General features: G+C 39.3%; 1 protein-coding gene across 2 annotated transcripts in view; it reads left to right on the forward strand.

Moving 5' to 3' along the window:
* The window catches only part of LOC143346620 (dual 3',5'-cyclic-AMP and -GMP phosphodiesterase 11), an 86,153-nt gene that overhangs the window by 10,499 nt on the left and 56,379 nt on the right, over positions 1 to 19,275 (forward strand). The gene's annotated exons all lie outside the window — the stretch shown is intronic.

Here is a 19,275-nt window from a genome sequence, read left to right on the forward strand (position 1 = left end):
GGCAATTACAATCATTTTTGGTCATTATACATACCCCCGAAATCCTACTCAGTTTCGAGAAAAAAATTCCTTACCGAAAATCCAATTTCTGGCCAGAAATGTCTGCCCGATTTTTCATGCGAATCTTTAAAACGTCATAACTTCTGAACGGATTGGACGATTTTAATGTTTATAAAAGCAAACTACGCGTATTTTGGTGGAGAATATGTACAAAGTGCAAAAATATTCGAAAAGTTGGTCCTTTACCCCGCAAAATGAGAAAAACCCCATAAAAATGGTCCAATTTTCAAACGGCCATAACTCCTACAATTGTGAATATATTTCAATGAAACTTTTTCCTGAAGTAGAGCTCATGAGTAGCTACAAAAAAGTGTTAGACAACTTTTCTGTAGGGCGTCAAATAAAATTATTAAAAATGAAAAACTAATTTTCAAGAAAAATCGACAGGGGGTAGGTGCCTAAATTTTTCGGCGAAAAAAAAAAATTTCAAATCGTTCTGGAAAAATTATTTTCAGTTGTGGGGGTCAATTAGAATGATTTTTGGTCATTAGACATACCGTCGAAATCCTATCTACTTTCGAGAAAAAAATTCGAGAAGGTGTGAAATTTTTCGACGAAATTGAAAAGTTTCAAATCGTTCTGGAAAAATTATTTTTAGTTGCAGGGGCCAATTGCAAGCATTTTTGGTCAACAGATCTACCCCCGAAATCCTACTCCTTTTCTAGAAAAAAATTCAGTACGGGCGGAACTTTAAACGTTAATAACTTTTTAACGAAGCCTCCATCAACAAATTAGTATTCTTGATTTTCGTCTTATTTTGACCTCTAGAATCTCCCATTAAAATTTTTCCCAGGGGTGGCCAAACACCCTGTATATGGAAATTAATAATTCGATTGCTTGACGATTTAAATCGAAATTAATTCGCGATATTGGTTCGTGATTTCAAACTTACTAAGTTTGCTTCGACATGGAAAATAAATTAAATATTCCACTATGAAAATTCAAATTCAAATTAAAACTCAGTTAACAGAATTTTACCGTTAGTTTAATAATTGCATTTGCAGTGGAAATTTCAAATATAGTTAACAATTCGATTGCTTGACTATTTAAATACTCGTACGATTGAATGGAGGAAATTCGTAGTATTTTAATGGCGCGATGCGGACGTGTTGTTGGGAATGGGAAGATCTCGATCAGAAATTTCGTATTCGTTCGGCACGTAGGGAATCTCCCTTTTACATGAAAAGGAGTCCAACGCATGCAGAGTGTTTACTGTTTAGTCGTCGCGTGGAGAAATCAGTGAAACAGGGAGAGCGAGAGAGAAAGAAAAACGGGAAGAAACAGAGGCGATCGAGAGCGGCGCCAATGAGTCTTATTCATTATGTATGATGACGTTTTTCTTTCTCCGGGCAGTGTTTTTTCTCCCTCTCGTTTTATTCGCGCGAGTGTCTCGAGTCGATAAATCAATCGGCCTGAAGATCGATCAGTTCTGGCAAATGGACGTGTACCCGCGATAAAATGTGGGAACGCGACACAGTCACGTGTCTTTGGGATGCAAAAAACACGGTGCACGTTGCATCCTCTCTAGATGACTTTATACCGTCGTCCCCGGCACTCTGCCGTCATTTTACAGACTAAGGGCCAATTCACACCAGCAACCAAAAATCAAATCGATCGAAAAAGTGGAAAAAAAAACATCTTTTTCAAAAATACCATTCTCCTTTCCTTTATTACAATAGTAAATAAAACGTGTAATTTTAATTATGTATTTCGTGTTCGCGATAAACAACATCCGATAATTGATGTTTTCCTGTTTTTTTGTTTTCGATCGAACAACGTATGTACATCGAGACCTAATAAATCAACGCGTCCGATCGTTTCTGCCATTAGTATAAAAGACATGAGCGTTAGAGGTTATGCGCCATGCGTGGTGGAACGTATCAGGCGTGACTGGAGAACTATTTCGAGGAGTTTCCCCGAAAATATCGGTGAAACCCGGAAGCGTATACTTCTTGTTATTCTATCCTATTTCCATACTACCCTCTATCTTTTACGATTTATAATCTCATAAAAATCTTTTTGTTAAGTATAGAATTAGTCGAGTCTCTAGTTCTTCCTCTGAAATTGGATTAAATAGAAAGATGGGAGAAGAGAAAATGGTGGGAAATGTGGAACAATCGATTTATTCCTATCATTTGTATTTGTCGAAACCTTGTCAATTCGCATAAATGAATAATTTTAAGTGAGTAAAACCAAGAAATTAATTTTTTTTACAATGTCTGTAGAAAGTTCGAAAAATGTATAAATATTGGATAACGGGCGAGAAGCTAAAGGCAAGTGAAAGCGAACTGACGAGGGTTAAGAGCCATCTTTGGAAGATGATCGTTCAAAGAAAAAAGTCGTCGATTGGCAGTGTGTATTGACGGAAGACAAACCTCCGGTCATTCGTAATGGATAACCGTCAGAAGTGGTGCTATCGGTTTCCCTGTTCGCATAAGTTCGAGCCAACAAAAGAACACGACACCTGCCACGAAATTCTTCGTTACGGTTGACGGTTCATAGACGAAATGATCGATCATAATAATGGATAAGCGACGCGACGTCTCGATTTACATGATCGTCAAATCGATTAAGCAGCTGGGAAGGGGAATAGCCGATAAACGTATGGGACTGATGGCCAGCACTCTAATTAATTGCGTTGTAATTTCAAGAGAACATGTGTAGAAGAAACACGCCAGGTCACGTTGGCACGTAAGTTCGCAGTTAGGCACTTTTCCGTAGAGCAAAGTATAGATCTTGTCGGGGCTAAACGCGTTCAGCAAAGTCTATTTACATAATTCGAACTGTTTTATCGTTTACTCCCACGAACCTATCGATCAGAGTGTTTGTTTTTCAATATTTTGAAATAATATTTGTTCCCTATAGAACGTATCAAAACTCATTTTACTCAAAGAAAAGAATAACTAGCTTATATTAGGTGTAAATAATTTAAAAATCATTTTTCAGAGCTTGTATGGGTATTTGAAATAATTGTAAACAGCTAGTAGATTTTTTAGTAGAGTTAATATTGTAAAAGATAAGCTTTAAGGCTCCTTTTAATATTTGTTACGTGAAGTGTTTGTCAAGCTTTCGGAATTGAACGAGAAGGGAGATCGATAGTAAACTCGGTAAGTGGAAATTTGTCGTCGTCGAGGTCTGTTTTAGCGAAAAAGTCGAGGGTCACGAAAAGTATTCTCCGGCGAAAGGAGACGAAAATTTGGAGATAGGTGGTCGCGGAGACGAAAGTCAGAGGTAGATAAAACCGACGCGAGAAAGTTCAATTCCCTTTTGAGATGGAAACGTGGGCTGCAAGGTGGATCGTTTATTGCCTGTATTCCATAGTCACATCGTTGTTTTTCCCCGTATCGTGAACGATGGGGAATCGACTCGAATAACCCATTCATAGTTTTACTATTCACAGAACAAATATATATTAAAAATATTCTTTAAATTTAAATGTTCTGCAAATGTGAATAAATTTCATTGAGAAATCACTTTAAACAAAACTAAGAAATTTACTTGTTTTATGCATTCAAAAAGAATACGTGAAATCGGTTTCGAATTCGACTACAAGTTTCGCCAATATCGTTCTGGCCGCACGTGGGTGAGCTTTACCGAAGTTCCTTCGCTCGTGATGTTTGTTTTTCCAGCAAAGCTGCATTTAATCTGCCAAGTTGTCGACCGTAGATGTCAGCTGCAATAGTTTGGCTCGGTTTAAAAAGTTCGAAATGAATCGCGTCTACCACCGCCGAGCAGCGTCTGTAGTTGCATTATTGTTTTTAAACTCGTATTGCAACGAAATGAGTTTTGCCGACACACGAGCTGGTTATTATGAAAGTGGTCCAAGTCACGAATCCAAAACAATCGAGGTTTTCATTTGGTATCGTATCGTATCAACTATATTTCATTATTACGAAAGAATTTCTCTCAGACTTTATTTTATCAAATCTTTACGAAATTGTCATTTTCTTTATCCGCTGCATTTCTATATTTATTTTTATAGTGGCGTAGATCATTGTTTTCTCCATACAAAACGTAATTTTATCAGAAATAGTACGATTTTTTTTGTTCGACCAAGAAATAGAACAAAAATAGTAATATTTCGAAATAGACGAAAAAGAATTTAATCTTATCGGGAAAGATATTTCACAATTGCGCAGGTAGGAAGTTTAAATGAAAGCTGCAACGTGGCTCGGCTCTTTAGCGAAAAGTTTTAGAAGAATTACAAGATAAGAGCACCTCGTCGTTTAAGATTAATTTAATTAAACTACGTTTTAATGAAGAAAGAGCGGAGAAAACCTCCTGCGGGAGAAAGAAAGTTAGGGCAACGACATTTTTAGACGACAGTGACGATAATTCGCAAGGAATTTCACGACCCCGTGAGTGAAATTTTCGTAAGTAAAAAACAATATTAAAATAAACATGGAAAATGTTAGACTCGTAAAGCGTTAATGTAATAAAATTGTTATACTTTTATTTTAAAGGATAATACGTTTTCGCGTTGGTCTCATTATCAATTAATTTTATCCGTCAATAAACGGACAGCTTGGACGATTATCTACAGCAACTATTCCTGTGATATACTCGCGTGCTTCAATTGCGTGTTATTTGCAAAACGAAGGCGTTATTTGTCGGAAGGAGGATCGATACGGTAGTGTCAATAAGTAACTATGTTGCTCTACTTTGTTCCTCTGGTTTTTCCGTTCCACGGTGATCGAAATAGTGGTCAGTTCTTTCGTTTTCTTTCGTTTTCTTTCGTCCATTCTTTCTCCTATCACATTATTTTTCCGATCGTTCGCCATTCCCTTGGAACACTTCAGATTCAAAATGGGGCTCGTAATAAATCACGTTATATACGTTGCATGTCCAATTTCAGCGTGTAACCGAATTACTTGTTATTCGAATCGAAACTGATTTTCCCTTCATTTTATTCCCTCTTTTATCTTTATTGTATTTTTCATATTTTTCTCAACACATTGCCAGATAAACTTCTAGGTGTTTATCTGTTTTTATTTCATATTATTGGGTAAGGATAGGATTGCATTTGCGTTTGAATATTTATTACTTTTATTTCTTTCACCTTTGTAAATTTTGTTTTTGGTTTAGACTCTAAAATCGTTTTAATTGGTACAATTTTTTCGATCCATTTATAAATCGTTTACATCGAGAAGGTATAACAATTTCATTTCGTTTTTTAAAGTAAAGATGTAGATAAATTTCATTTTCATGTAATTGCATTCGATAAATAATTTTATTTCTGACAAAATAATTGCTTATTGGAAAGGAAAGCTTATATTAAAAATTATTTTAAAAGGGAAAGTATGGAAACGTCGTTTCGAATAAATCGATACTCAACATTGTGCGTCAATTCCTCTAAAATAGCAACAAGGAGGAAACGAATTACCTTCCCTTTACGTAATTTCACATGTCAAACAAAGAACAAGTAATTATATAATTTTTGTATTTAATAATAACTTGTTACATATTAATTCCAATAAAACCTGTTTCGTATGGAATGCGTTGCATTCAACGACGTTCACAAAAAACCCCATTTAGAACATTTTACTTTTGTTGTACCGTGTATTTACGAAGATATCAAGTTGACCCTGAATTTTTTAAACAGTACCGTGTGTGTGTGTTTTTTTTTCTACTGCGTTACAGTTGATAAGAACATGAATTCAATGGCCTCTAACAAATTGACCTTGATGGGACTTCGATAAGTTGTAATAAACGATAAGCAAAAAGAGCTAATCGTTATTTTTTAAAACCCCTCAAATCGATTCCCAAGCATAAAAGCTAAAGATATAATAATAAAGATATTTTTTGTTTTCTTTTCTCTTCTGCCAAAAACGAAAATATTGTTATATTAATAATCCTTTTTAAAAATGAAATGTGTGTATACCCATATTTTTAGTTAAAGAAAGAAAATAATATCAAATTGTCTTATTCGAAATAAACAAAACATTTAACTATGCTATATCGTAGTGAAATTTAATTACAATTTAATGGACGACTTCCATGTTACGATAAAGTAAAACCTCGATCATTGCAGGAAATCGTAGCTAAAAATTCCTGCAATAATCGAGGTAATCAATAGAACGAATAACACAGTCCATTTCCACTACTATATTCGACATTACTTGTTGTTTAGCAAACGATGAGTTTCGAGCGATTTACGGTACAATTCAAGCAGCTCGCGATCAATTGCAATTGGTCCACGATAAGTTTCAAATGATCCACAACAAGTGTCAAGTGATCCACGATAAACTGCGATTCATAAACAATGAGTTTCTAGCGTCGCGTGGCAAGTTTCGAGCGACTGAGTTGAGAACATCATATGTTTAGTTGATTTTTACGTTCCAACGAAAAGTATAGGCTACTTAATTTGCATGTGGGAGTTTCTCTTAACGAACCGGTATTTTCTCACGGTCAACTCTACGCTGCCCTATTTCGTTCAAGAAACCAAAACAATGTTAAATTTTCTATTGCTCGGCGAAGATAACGAGACTTTTAGTAAATCGTAGAATTTTTCATTCTCATCTAAATCTGAATTTTATTATTCCGTACACCTGGTACAAGGAATTAGGGTTCTACTTGAATTTTTATATTAATTTGTAAATTCTTTATTTGATATCGTCGTTAATTTTAAAAGCTCGCTTGCTATTGTTATCATTATTTATTAAAAACTAGCACTCGAGCGAAAGCTCTTTTACTTAAACATTACTGTTTCGAATAATTTCATAATATTTATTTGCTATTTTCTGTTTCTAATATTTACCTACTCCCCAAATGTATCAGAAACCATGAGTGTCGTTCGAATGATCGATACTGTTAAATCGTTACAGTAGGCGAGTTATCATTTTTTGATAAAGGATAACAACGTCCTGTAGTTTCGGGGAACACCGCTGGGGCGCGTTACCTGTCGACTGTCAGAGAACGAAAAATTGTCCGCTAACCTGCGCTGATAATGCAGATCTCTCTGGCTCGAAATTTAAATTAGTTTCCGTTGATGTTTACCTCGTCTGTGCAACGTAAACTAAAACGCAAGACTAAATATTGATAATTGCAACCTGTACTCTAATTTTCAATTATAACTCGTGCATTTTCCAAGTACTAATAAATAAAAAATAACACGATACGAATATAACGAAACGCAACAGCGAATATGGATCATTGCCTTATCGATCACTTTTGTACATGTCAGGGATTTCGTTCAAATTGAAATATGTTGCAGTCCACGCGATATTAGGGGAGGTTTGAGTCATAATTTTGCTGTTTTCGAAATCGTTCAAAAAACACGCGACCTCAAAATTGGCAGTTTTCATCAATTTTTTTCATATTTTTAGTTTTTATAGCGAACGATTGCCTTTTTAGACAATTTTTAATTAATTTCAATACTATGATGTTCAAATAACGGTATTTGAAATGGTGAAATTTGCAGGCAATGGTATCTGAATATTTAAATAATCGAAGATTTATTCGTAGCGTTCGAGTACCTAGAAAATATTGGAGCATTAAATTATTCGAATAGTTGCAGTTCCGAGCGCAGACGCAAAGCGAAAAACGATCGGGTCGCGGTTGGTTTCACCCTCGGTAGTCTTCCAGGATAGTCGTTTCATGGCACGTGGAGAGGGAACAAACCGTAGTATTTCTTTACGGGGGTTTTATATAGCGTGTAGACTACATAGACTGTACAGTACGATACACACGGTTGTGTGACGGAGAATAGCTTGCCGCGTAGTCTAGACTGTCGCGTTGCAGCCAGGGGCGGCTCAACCATGGACGCCGACACCCTGCATAATAATGCACCGAGATATAATTAACCTTACACTGGACTTCTATAATTAGCTGCCTTCCTGTCTTCGACTGTAACTCGAATATCAATGCAAGGGCGAATAAAAATTCTTACAAATAATTTCACCTCCCTTGAAAATTGAATTTTTCGCCTCGACTATACACGATACAAAATATGGTTCGAGTTAATTTTATCTAGTTTTACAAAATACCGTCCATTTTCTAAAATCTAAGGGGCCCTTTTTCCTTCCAAGAGCCCCTTTTAATTAAAAAGAAAAACGAATATAGTCGATTTATTCCAGTTAGTTATTTTCAAGTTCGAACTCTGACAAAGCGTATTGCGTTTTAAAAAAATCTCGTTCGCATTGGAGGCAGTTGGTCATACGTTTCGATAATAACAGTTGTTTCTCGACGATATTTATGTTCATCGTTTATACATGCATCGTAGCGTCGAGTCATCCGATCCGTAACTGCATCGTCGTTCATAACTTTCCAACGTTCGTCTCATTATGCAAGACGCAACAATGTAACTGCCAGCGGGTGAGATAGCAAGATACCTCTTTGTGGGCCTACATATCCCAGTAAATCATTATTCTTGCAGATTATTCTTCAAACATGCAGAATTATTCATCCGTAATGTAAACGTAGATTGCAACAGCGCGAACATATCGTAAAATAGGCTTTGGAGAACTGGATGTTGCATTCTACTACGCGACACGATTTATATTATAAAACATAACAAGCTTTGTGCCAATGGTACAGTATTTTCTTTGTACGTACGACGGCAACTAAGTGTTTCCGGAACGGTGACTGACGATTTTGCAAATATTTATTCGGGGGAACGTACTTTAAAAGAGCTTTTTCTAAAGCAGAACGGGGGTATGTTCGATAACTACGACTGTATACACTAATGTCCGCTTAAGTGACCACGAATCTGGTCCGCTCACATGATCACCAGTCATCCCCACCATTTCTTGCGTATGACAGCGTGAACTGTAGCAAAATTTTATTAGACGTACAACAGGTTAACACCAGTTTAAATAGAACCAGGAAATAAATTAAAAACTATAGTGGTTACGCCTATGAAAACACACGAAAGCATCGGGAAATCCCGAACGATCGTTACGCCAATGGGTCCAAACGCAGCATCCTTAAAAAAAACTTATTACGTGCTGCGGTTAAACGTTTTTCTCTGTCGGCACTTTTTTCTATCGCTCGTACTAGCTTCAACTTTTTTCTTAATTTTTTCCTCTATCACCGTAGTAGTACTCGTGCATATTTTTTAGGAATTTATGTTCATTCATTCGAACTTTGAACGGCACGTGAATTTTTACGTCCCGTTTCCCGAGTTCGAAATGTAAAAAGTCGCGTTCGACGAACTATTCCCGGAACTATTTTATCGAGACTTTTGAAATTGTTTACATTTTTCGCGGTCCGCCCGAAAATTTCGCGCGATTCGAAAGCGTGCTATAAATTTTTCCGTCGAGCTTGAACGCCCGTGTCCCTTTAACGCTACCGTGAAGTATAACCATTAGTCTTCTAGCTGGTTCAACGATTATTTTTGTTTTCCCTACGTACCATATGTGCCTATGAAATATTACGCGATAAAGTGGCTCACTGTACAAAGTTAACGTCAATCTGCACTTTAGTTATCTCTTTATCGTTCCTCTCTATAAACCCTAGCATTATCAATCATACTGTATTGTTTGACTGACAGTCGCGCTAGAGATGTTGATTTACGAGGAACCAGTTGCGCTTGGATATCGCGGTACAAAATCATTGCGGATTAACCGAACCTGAAATCCGTTACGTTCACTGAATATCGAATCCAAAAATTCGACAAATTCTTTTAAAGGAACTTCATATTTTATATAATAAAGCAGATATAATTTAAAAATATAAGAAACTCTCGTAAAGCTCTGCATTGAATTACATTTTTATATTAGTAAAAAATCCTATTAGATAGTTTAAACGAGAAAAATCAAAATTTTGAAATGTTAGAATTACTGATAGATTTCCAACGTAAAGAAAATTCAACTGCAAGTGGTATCGAATAATTCCAATTGATAAAAGAATTTAAAATTCAGCATATAATTACAAGGTTGAAAATTGCACGGATTCTTTCTATTTTCCTTTATCGTACAAGTTAGTTTAAACAAAGTATCTCTTCTTCTCGTTATGCTAAACATTGCGACGAAGTGAATTGGAAAAACCGACGATGCTGACTCGTTGGAAAGAACAGACACAATAAAGTGAACTGGAAGTTTCGCAAGAATAGAAACTGTCCACGAAAAAGACGTCGATCGAACGCTGCACTTTCTGGTTGAATCGTTTAGAAGCATGTGTGAAAGAGGGTGTTCAATACCGGAAATCGTGAATTCACGACAAATCAGTCACCCGTGTTCCTTTGTGAAAGTGCACAACAGTAAATAACGTAGTTATTAATTATTTCCTAGTTCATTTTGCACAGACCTATTCTTACTAAAAATTGTCTCCGTTTTACTGTTTCCTTTTCAAATCGGTGTTTGCTCGATTCTCTCAGGGACGAGACTTGGTAACGGACTGGTAGGAATCAATCGGGTTCTCGTTAATGCAGTCTCTCTGTGGTCCTACATTTACCCAACTCTGATTGACTGGTTTTAGTTTGAATCGCGTGGGGCGACCTTAACGTCGATGCAAATACAATTTCGAACGATGCGTCGTTCCTTGCCGTGCAAACCTAACGTTTGCGCAATCCTGTTCGCAATTGTAACAGAAACTGACCGCGAATCTGCGTTGATCCTTTCGTACGTACAGCCGGGGATCGATTGTGCATCAGAACGTATTGACAAAAGAAATAATAATACCATTCACGCGTTTTTTCATTACAAAAATTGAGAGCTACAGTAGTTTAGAATTTATACGATACACTAGCTTCTAATTAGACGCAACGATCAACTGATTTTTTAAAACTTGAAACTTGATCATTGTTTATTCTATCCCTACAGAAATCGCTACTGTCCGGTTTTAGGGGAACTCCTAATGTAAAATAATCTCTCTCTCTCGAGATTATATTAAAATTGCTTGAGATAAAAAAGAAAAGCTAGCTCGAGCCTTTTTTAGAAGCGAAAGATTCGATTGGAGGAATTCCCTGTCGCGGAAACCGTTACTCAGGTTCGCGAAGTTTCCCCCAATCCTCTCGAGGGAATAATAATTTTTGCCGCTCGGTCGATTCCTAGCATTTCCTGCCATCCCCGGTTCCGTTTTCCCCCTTAAATTATGAGCGTTCTCGTTACGGGGGAATTCCGCGGACTTTAAAACGAGATCATTAGCGCGGGTTCGAGACGGTGTCGCGTGTACACGGGTATTCCGTGCGTTTGAAAGGAACGGTGTAGCGTTTCGTAACGAACGGTTCGTCACACTCGCGGCGTCGGTTGTGCAACTTGTTACACGAAACAAACTAATTAATAATAATTGCTGTCCTCATTATCAACGCCGGGACCCGCGATCTTTTCAGGCGCGATACGACGGGCGTACGCGTCATCGAGCGAGCCGTTTTTTCGCGAACGACCGTGCCGAGGGGAAGATTAGCGAACATCCGCGGCAAGGGATTGCTATTTCAGCTGTAATTACACGGAAACGTGCAATTTCAGGTAGACCATTATTTTCTAGAGGTCCGTGCCCGATGCTCTGTTCCTTGCACTCGACCGCGACGAAAAGTCCCCAGTGCGGTGAACGACCGAAACAAATTAAATTAGAGGTCGATGATTTTAGCCAGTTTGGGGGATCAAGTTCAATGTGCACGGATGTTTCAGGAATGGGTGGAGAAGGGACAATGTTTTTGTACGTTTGGACGTCTTTGATGGTATTTTGTGTGGAGGACTTATTAGTTCGTGGGTTCGAGGACGATTATTGGATTACGATGTTTGGCCAGTTCTTTCGCTCTTATCCCAACTACCACCTACTCTTTTGCACTCTGTATCGAACAAGTCGGTACAGCTTGTCTTGATGCCCTCGTGTGGAAGTGATACGAGTGAATTGCTCCACACTAAGCTACTACCAAAGTACTGGCCTAGGAATAGGAGAATCAGTTTAAATGGGCGGTTTTAAACTGCTAGAAGCCAGAAAGTCTTCAGCTTCAGAGTACCAAGACTTGCGTCTATGATCTCAAAGATTCAAAGATTTCTAAGCATGGATACTCCTTGGGTCCACCAACTGCCGGAGTCTAAGATCAAGAACTATCAGACCTCTCAAGGTTCCCCACATCATTGATAGACTCATCTTAACTCCAAGTTGACTGCTCTCAAGAAGTTTCACTCTTTAAATTCTGGTCGAGTCTGATTCCCAACGATACTTCCAGGTCATCAAATCCATGAGTAACTAATAAACAGTTACCTGTCTTTGTTATTGGAAATCTTCTATCCAGATACGAATTTTGTCAGTGTCTTCTGTCTTCGAACATGACTGACCGATAATAAGAGCGTTCAAAGAGCAACAAGAGCATACAGCGTAGAATAAGCGCGTATTAGCAACGACAGAGTATAGATTATCAACCTTTCCTCCGTTCTGCGTATCCTATCTTGTAAACGTAGCAGTTGTTGCTCGACGTACTCGCGACACGCTCGGCCCCGTCGCTAGAAGCGATAATTAAATGTTAGCAGAACGAATGTCTCGGGTGCAGTGCAATTAACCGTCACCGGGTAACGCCGCTTTCACCCGAATAGCAACAAAACGCAGACGCTTTTATTGTCGGGTGAAAGCAGTCGGTTCGCCAGGCTTTTTGCAACTTTAATTTTGCAACGTCGCCGGCGTTTCGTTTTTTTCCTCCCCCCCTCGTTAACGTCGTTTCTGGACGGACGACAAGTCGGTGGCGATAATTGATATTACGACGATAAATAATAGTCGATCGCGTGCAGATCGCGGATCGAGATCGTTCGCCGTTAGCTTTATTGATAATCGTACTCGCTGGATCGCGTACAACCTGTCCCGATCGCGGACGACTCGCGGGGGAGCTCTTTTGCTCGCGTGCGCGAATCTGCCGCGGAACACGAGCCGCTTCGTAACGAGTCGTCTCTAATCTATCGGTAATTTAACAGTCCCGATAAGAGTTTTAACGCGAGCGATTCGATGAATATTTATCGGGCACTTTGCGCGGCGAGATGGCGACAGCGAAAGCGAAAGGGAAAACCCGAAGCACCTATCAGCGAGATAAGAAACCTGAGAACTTGTCGAGCCGTCGGGAACGCAAACCGAAAACTGGACGCGCGATCGACGCGGATCTAGCACCGCGTCGATCCGCGTACCCCGTCGCTTTCGATAGCCAGAAAAATTTTTATTCGCGAATGATGGTATAAAAATGTCGGGGGACTCGCTCGTAAACTTCTGGTCACGTTTAGTTGAAATCCATGGACTTTTCACTTATCCGAGCGAATCCAATAAGACGTTTCCTTGAAGTTAATTTTAGTTAATGTGTGGTATCTTCTTCCTTAAATGGTCAGGTTTATTTCACTCTGCCTTAATTCGTATATTGGTGATTCGCAATAAGTGAAAAAATAGTTTGTTTTTTATGAATCGAGTCGTTGTTGAAACTGGAAGTTCATGTTTTCATATATTGAGATATTTAAAGGTATTTATACAAATTAAATACAAAATTTATCGATTGTCTATGTTGATACGTTAGGGACATAGGCTCTTGTGTAATCAGTGAGGTGCAGCTGCAAAAAACCATGTATTGTGTTGATTTGTATAATGTGTTTATATTATTATTAAAGCTCACTCATTGTTAATAAAAAAAACTACTTTATAAATAGAAGTAAATCAAGTGTAATAAACAACATTTGGTTATAAAAATAAATGGAAAGAATTCCATAAGAAACAAGTTGATATAAATTGAAAAATAAATTTCGATGTTTCCATCATAGTGCAAGATGTTATAAAATAGTTTGATTATATTTGATTGTGTTCGTAGGTCTTGTAAAATCACAGTTGATAATAAAGTTGAGGTGTAATTTGTTTGAAACTGGTCACGATACGAAAGTGAAAAAATTCATAGTTGGCGCCCACGCATTCACGGGGTTCGACGTATCGGGTCGATCATGTAAACTGTATGTAAAACAACCGATGGCAATCCCTGTTGGTACATTCCTATTTTGGATGAACCGATTTTCTCCGCTCGAGAGTGGCGCGTCTAAGTAGACACGCGGAGCAGCGTGCACATTCGTGAATAAGCTAGTGTCAAGGTCTCGTTTGACGATGAATCGTTTTACGTCGCGGCGCTGATCGTTGAGCATGGTAATGGCAATGGTAATGGCCGAATCTTGTCCTCCATTGTTGGCTTCTCAAGCCTTTTGAATTCGTCGAATAACGACTGATACGCAGCCACGCGGATACGGCGTGTATCGCTTTCGCCTCGATGGCTAGCGACGCGCGTTTGTTTCGCGTAGAATTCAGTATTCTACGACGACGTCGCGCGTCAAATTAATCTCGCGTGATCGATGAAGAACGATCAATGATTTTGCGCGCAACGTACACAAAATTGCATCACTTTGTTTTGGTAACAAAACAAAAATTCAAGAAGGCTTTCGAGGAACGTAAACAATGTCAGATCTTTGAATATCGTTGATGAGTGCAGAAATCGGTATTTTCGCGTTCAACAAAATATTGGAGTGTTTTGTCTCACCTACTCTTTGATAGATTTAAAATTCATAACACGAAATAATAACGACGGAACGTGAAAATTTAAAATATTTGTATTGTTACGCGTTAACAATATAATTTACGCTGCGTTCGAGTGCCAGGAATTGCGACGACGTTCCATCCGGTTTTTTTTCGAAAAATCCAACGCTACAGTGATACACGAGCAACGCGCATTCAGCCGTCATAAGTTCTTTCCAGGAAGTAACCCAGAGTCGTGTCACGTTACTTGCGAAATTGCTTGTCGGCTCGTTGAAGTTTCGCTCGAAACTTCTTTATTAGAATTTTTCACGGAAGCAAAATTTTGCTCGTCGTAATTTATTCTTTGCAAATCGTTCCACGTACCGATTGCCCAATTATGAGACGGACACTTTACTAGGAAAATCTTCGAAATGACGTTCCCCAACAGTGATACTTCCGAAACTTTCTGTCGTACGAATCATACTGGACCATTTGCTACATTAACTTTGGTACAAATTTTGGCACAAAAGCATCGTTCGTTGTCATTGTCAGTTGGAAGAGATTGGTAATCCAAAATACAAAGATCAATATTACGTTTCGTGATAAAATAAGGTTTCAAAAACTAGTGAATATTAAAAAATATTAAAGTATAAAAAAAGAAGGTCGATATGTAATACTCATATTACAACGTTTAATCAAAGTACCGAGGTTTCAAATGGAATTTATCTCGAAGTTGTCAGTTACGCGTGTGCCCGAATTTCCGTCCATTCAGCGGTAACAAAGCTCTCGTAAATCCGTCGTAGCCACGAAATGGGGAAATATCATCTCGAAGGACGCCAGTTAACGTTTACCTGCTCTTCCTCGTAATCAGGAACTATTCGTTTGGTCAGTACATCCTGCCTCGAACGGCGAACTCTGCGGAGTCGATGCCGAAAATAGGATTCTCGGCCACCAGCCGGTAATTTCAATTGCGGCCATTAGCTTGATGAACTCGGCAACTGGACCCGGAATCGTAGGACGTTCGCGTTTTCGAACGATCGTATTATACTTGGGGGAACAAATATAGGCGATATCGTAAAAGCAACAAACCACCAAGATAGTAGTACGCCATTGATTGCGGCTCGTCGTTAATTCAGGGGCGGCTTAGTGTTGGTTTTTCTCTTCTAAAAGAGAAAGTTTTCTTTCCGTGACAAAAACCATCGACGCGCATGTTGCGTTTCGCGTTTCGAGATACAAGTCAAGAGGGTGCAGCTGTGTCCCTTTCTTGGCTTGTTTAGACAAAGTATAGGACCGATTGGGTCTGAGGGTACGGGACGAATTTTCGTCACTGACCTTTTCATTCTGTATGTTCCTTTCAAAACGTTAAGACGTGCCTTCCTAGTGTTTCCAATAGAAGCTTAGTTAAAAGTTATTCCTTTTATAATTGTTTTTTTTATTCCACCACCTATTTCCAATACTTAGAAACATTCTTTTAGACGGAAATAGGCAAACTCCTCGTCCAGAAGAACGTTTCGGACAACGCACAAAGGATAAGGAATTTTATGTCTTTCAACAGATTGACCAAAAGAATGATTATGAATCTCAAATATATGAGGATATAGTACAATAATAATCCTTATTGACGCCATGGACAAAGCACGTAAAACGCGCGCGACAGTCAACGCGCCAGTTAAGAAGCTCGAGCTATAGCGAGTTTTCTCGCAGTTCCAGCGTCGACCACCGGGTGTCCCTCTGCTCGTAAGTAGATCGGTACTATTTATTCGGCAAAGTGCGCCCGTCTGCCGCGGCGAGGCACCGCGAGGTCAAAGCACAAGCTCGACATCGATATCGTGTCCCGGAGATGGCAAGTTGGCAGACGTAGGAGGATGGTCGGATGAGAAATCGTGTCGAGGCACGCACATCCGCTCTTCGTTTCCACTTAATACTCGTCGCCGAACCGGGCGCAGCGAATTCGCCCGATAGTTCCACCTCCTTCCTAGTCCCGGTCGCGTCTTCGTGTTCACCCTCTTTGACTCTCGATCGAACTGGACGCGTCGACGATCGCCATGGCAGTCGGTCGACAGGGTCGTTGCCGGATCGGTCGTGACTCCGGGAGGAGACTCCTCTGCATCTGCACCTGCAGCTACACCGCAGCCTCGAGTCCCGACAACGACGATAATATTCACTCTTTTCGTAAGTCCCGTTATCACGACGTCGGTGTCTTCTTCGCTCGGTGTCTCGCGCGCGTTTCGGCGTAACGGTGCCCCGATAGATTTTTCGCGCGCGTACGCGTAATCGCTGGCCTCCGCGATGCAAATTGAGTTTTTTGTCGGCTCGAACGAATCTACAGGGGATTTCATAACGCGTGGAATTAGCTTCGATGGCGAACAGGAACGAAAAACGTTTGCGCAAACGTGTGCTCCCCGGAGTCGTAGTCACCGATTCTATCGAAACTTTGCACGTACGTAGTATCGTGGGCGCGGATATTCGATGGTTATTGAGATATTAACAGGGAAATCGTAACGACAGGGATGCGATAAAAATTGTTTTATCGTCGATTTTTATGCGTGATATTTTAAAAAATGTTTTTGTAGAGTAAACGTCGATGCAGAGTTTTATTCATCGAAGCGTTCCATTGTAATTTATTGCGTGGACTTTGCTGTGGTTCCGCGAGATCCTGGACATTTTTTCCAGGTCGTACCGCTAACATCCGAAGACCGTAATCGAGTTTCCGATACCGCAGAACTGGAAACCATAAATGTTTCGTTGATAAACGACGTAACCTACATGCACCGAGCGATTCGTTTGATGCGTGTTTCTTGGAAGTACGCTTTCCTGCGCTTCAGTGGAAAGATTATAATAATAATTATGATACGAGAAATATTTAAAATACATTCTATGCAGGTTTGTCTAATTAATTTCGAAATATATCATTCGAGTGAAGGTACCAAGATCGATAGAAATGCTATTAGTTCGATGAAAAGGTATTAAACACGAAAGATAGAAGGTAGCGATTACAGGGTATATTATAACAGGAAATTATGTCTCGAGGTGGCCGTGGCCAGTTCCATAATCGAATTTCTTCCAACTCGAGATAACGCGTACGGAACAATGGAGGTGGTCGATTTTTATTCGTTCGAGTAATATATCGCCGTTATAGTGCGGTTTACGACAATCTTAAGCTACAACCGCGGATAATTACGCGATTAGTTTTGTGTACATTCGCCGTAGGTAATCACAGCGGCTTTACTCTCTGCATCGTATTTATCGCTCGCGAAGCTGCACCTGCATCACGCTGGACCGCACGTTGAGACCAATCTCCTACGAAGCATGATAGCAGCCATTCCACACAGAGATTGGTCTCAAGTTTCTTCTGTCAAAACTTCACGGGCAACAGCAACAGCTCCAACTTTCCACTTATCGCCTCTACCACAATTATTCTTGTCTATGTTCTACTCTAGGACGCCACGAGTTTGTCAGTATCGGTTACAAAACGAAAGAAAAAAAGCCAGTAATTTAAGAAACGATAATGCATTGACGTTTGACTCTTGATTTTTTAACTTGTCGTTTCCGTGAACTAGTGAGAATATAAAAATCACGAGATAGTAAATTATCGTTACTGTATCAAATTTTGTGTCAGTCGGCCAAGGAGCTCGACTTATAGTTTTGAGAAAAATAATTAAACAAACAAGGAAACTCTTTCACGACTAGTTTCGTCATCGTGTTAAAAATAATCTCAATTTACAAATAACGTTCTAGCCTTAAAAAATAATCCACGAAAGAAAAACACGCGGTTATTATCGCAATAACCGTGTACGTGGCTTGTTCGAAAAGCAACGAGATTGCTCGCTATGTAACTCGGATTGATAGCCCAGTTGGAAAACAAATAAACTACGATCTGTGAGGTTCATTAGAGTATTCACGGTGTGTATATATTAATCAGTTCAGCTGATGCAGAGTTATTGGTAAATAAATAACATTATCTCGTACGAGTGCGTCGTAAAACATAAAACTCCAAAAAAATAGAGCAACGGTGCGCTATAAAATTTTGCGCGAAACGTAAGGAAGGTGCTTTCGAAACGTATAAAAAGTTGAAATAGATGTGTAGAGAGGAAACATTGTCACGCGAACAAGTTTATCGATGTCATAAAGCGCTAGGAGAAGGACGAGAAATTGCTGAAGGCGAACCACGTTCTGGAAAACCAGTTACAAACGCGAACACATGAAAATGCTAAGACAGTAAAATTTCTGTTTTAGTTTGACAAAAAATCGCGTCTGAATTAACGTATTCGACGGTTAATTGATGTGTAAAGAAATGAATTAACATTTATAGAAATGGTAGAACATACTGCTAGAATCGAGAGTTAAATAAATACTGAGACTTTAGCGTCTAGGGGTAAGTTTGAGTTAGAATCAACGTTGACGCTTGTAAAACGATATTTGTTACGCAACGGTCCACCGTCGAATTTATCGATGAATTTAAAGTGAGCGTCACGACGCTTTATGTATTTTGTTTATCGTCTACAGCTGCGCGACGATAAGCAAAAAAATTCGGTAACACGATCGCGGTGCCATCGAATATGAATCGCTAATCTTCACGGTAGACCACCGGTGTCACGGCGATTATCGATGGTTCATTAAAGCGAATGTCAGACGACGTAATCCAACATATTGTCTCGTGTCCCGTTTCACTATCAAGAATGATAAACGGATAATCGTTGCATACGAAGCGCGGCTGCACCCGTTTGTCTCTGCCGGATCACTTTTCATAATACGGTAGAGGAAAATGTGGGTCGGACGACGCTGTTAGAAAAAAAAAAGAAACAGAGA

Source organism: Colletes latitarsis, chromosome 2 (genome assembly GCF_051014445.1).
Source record: "Colletes latitarsis isolate SP2378_abdomen chromosome 2, iyColLati1, whole genome shotgun sequence".
Taxonomy (NCBI): Eukaryota; Metazoa; Arthropoda; class Insecta; order Hymenoptera; family Colletidae; genus Colletes; species Colletes latitarsis.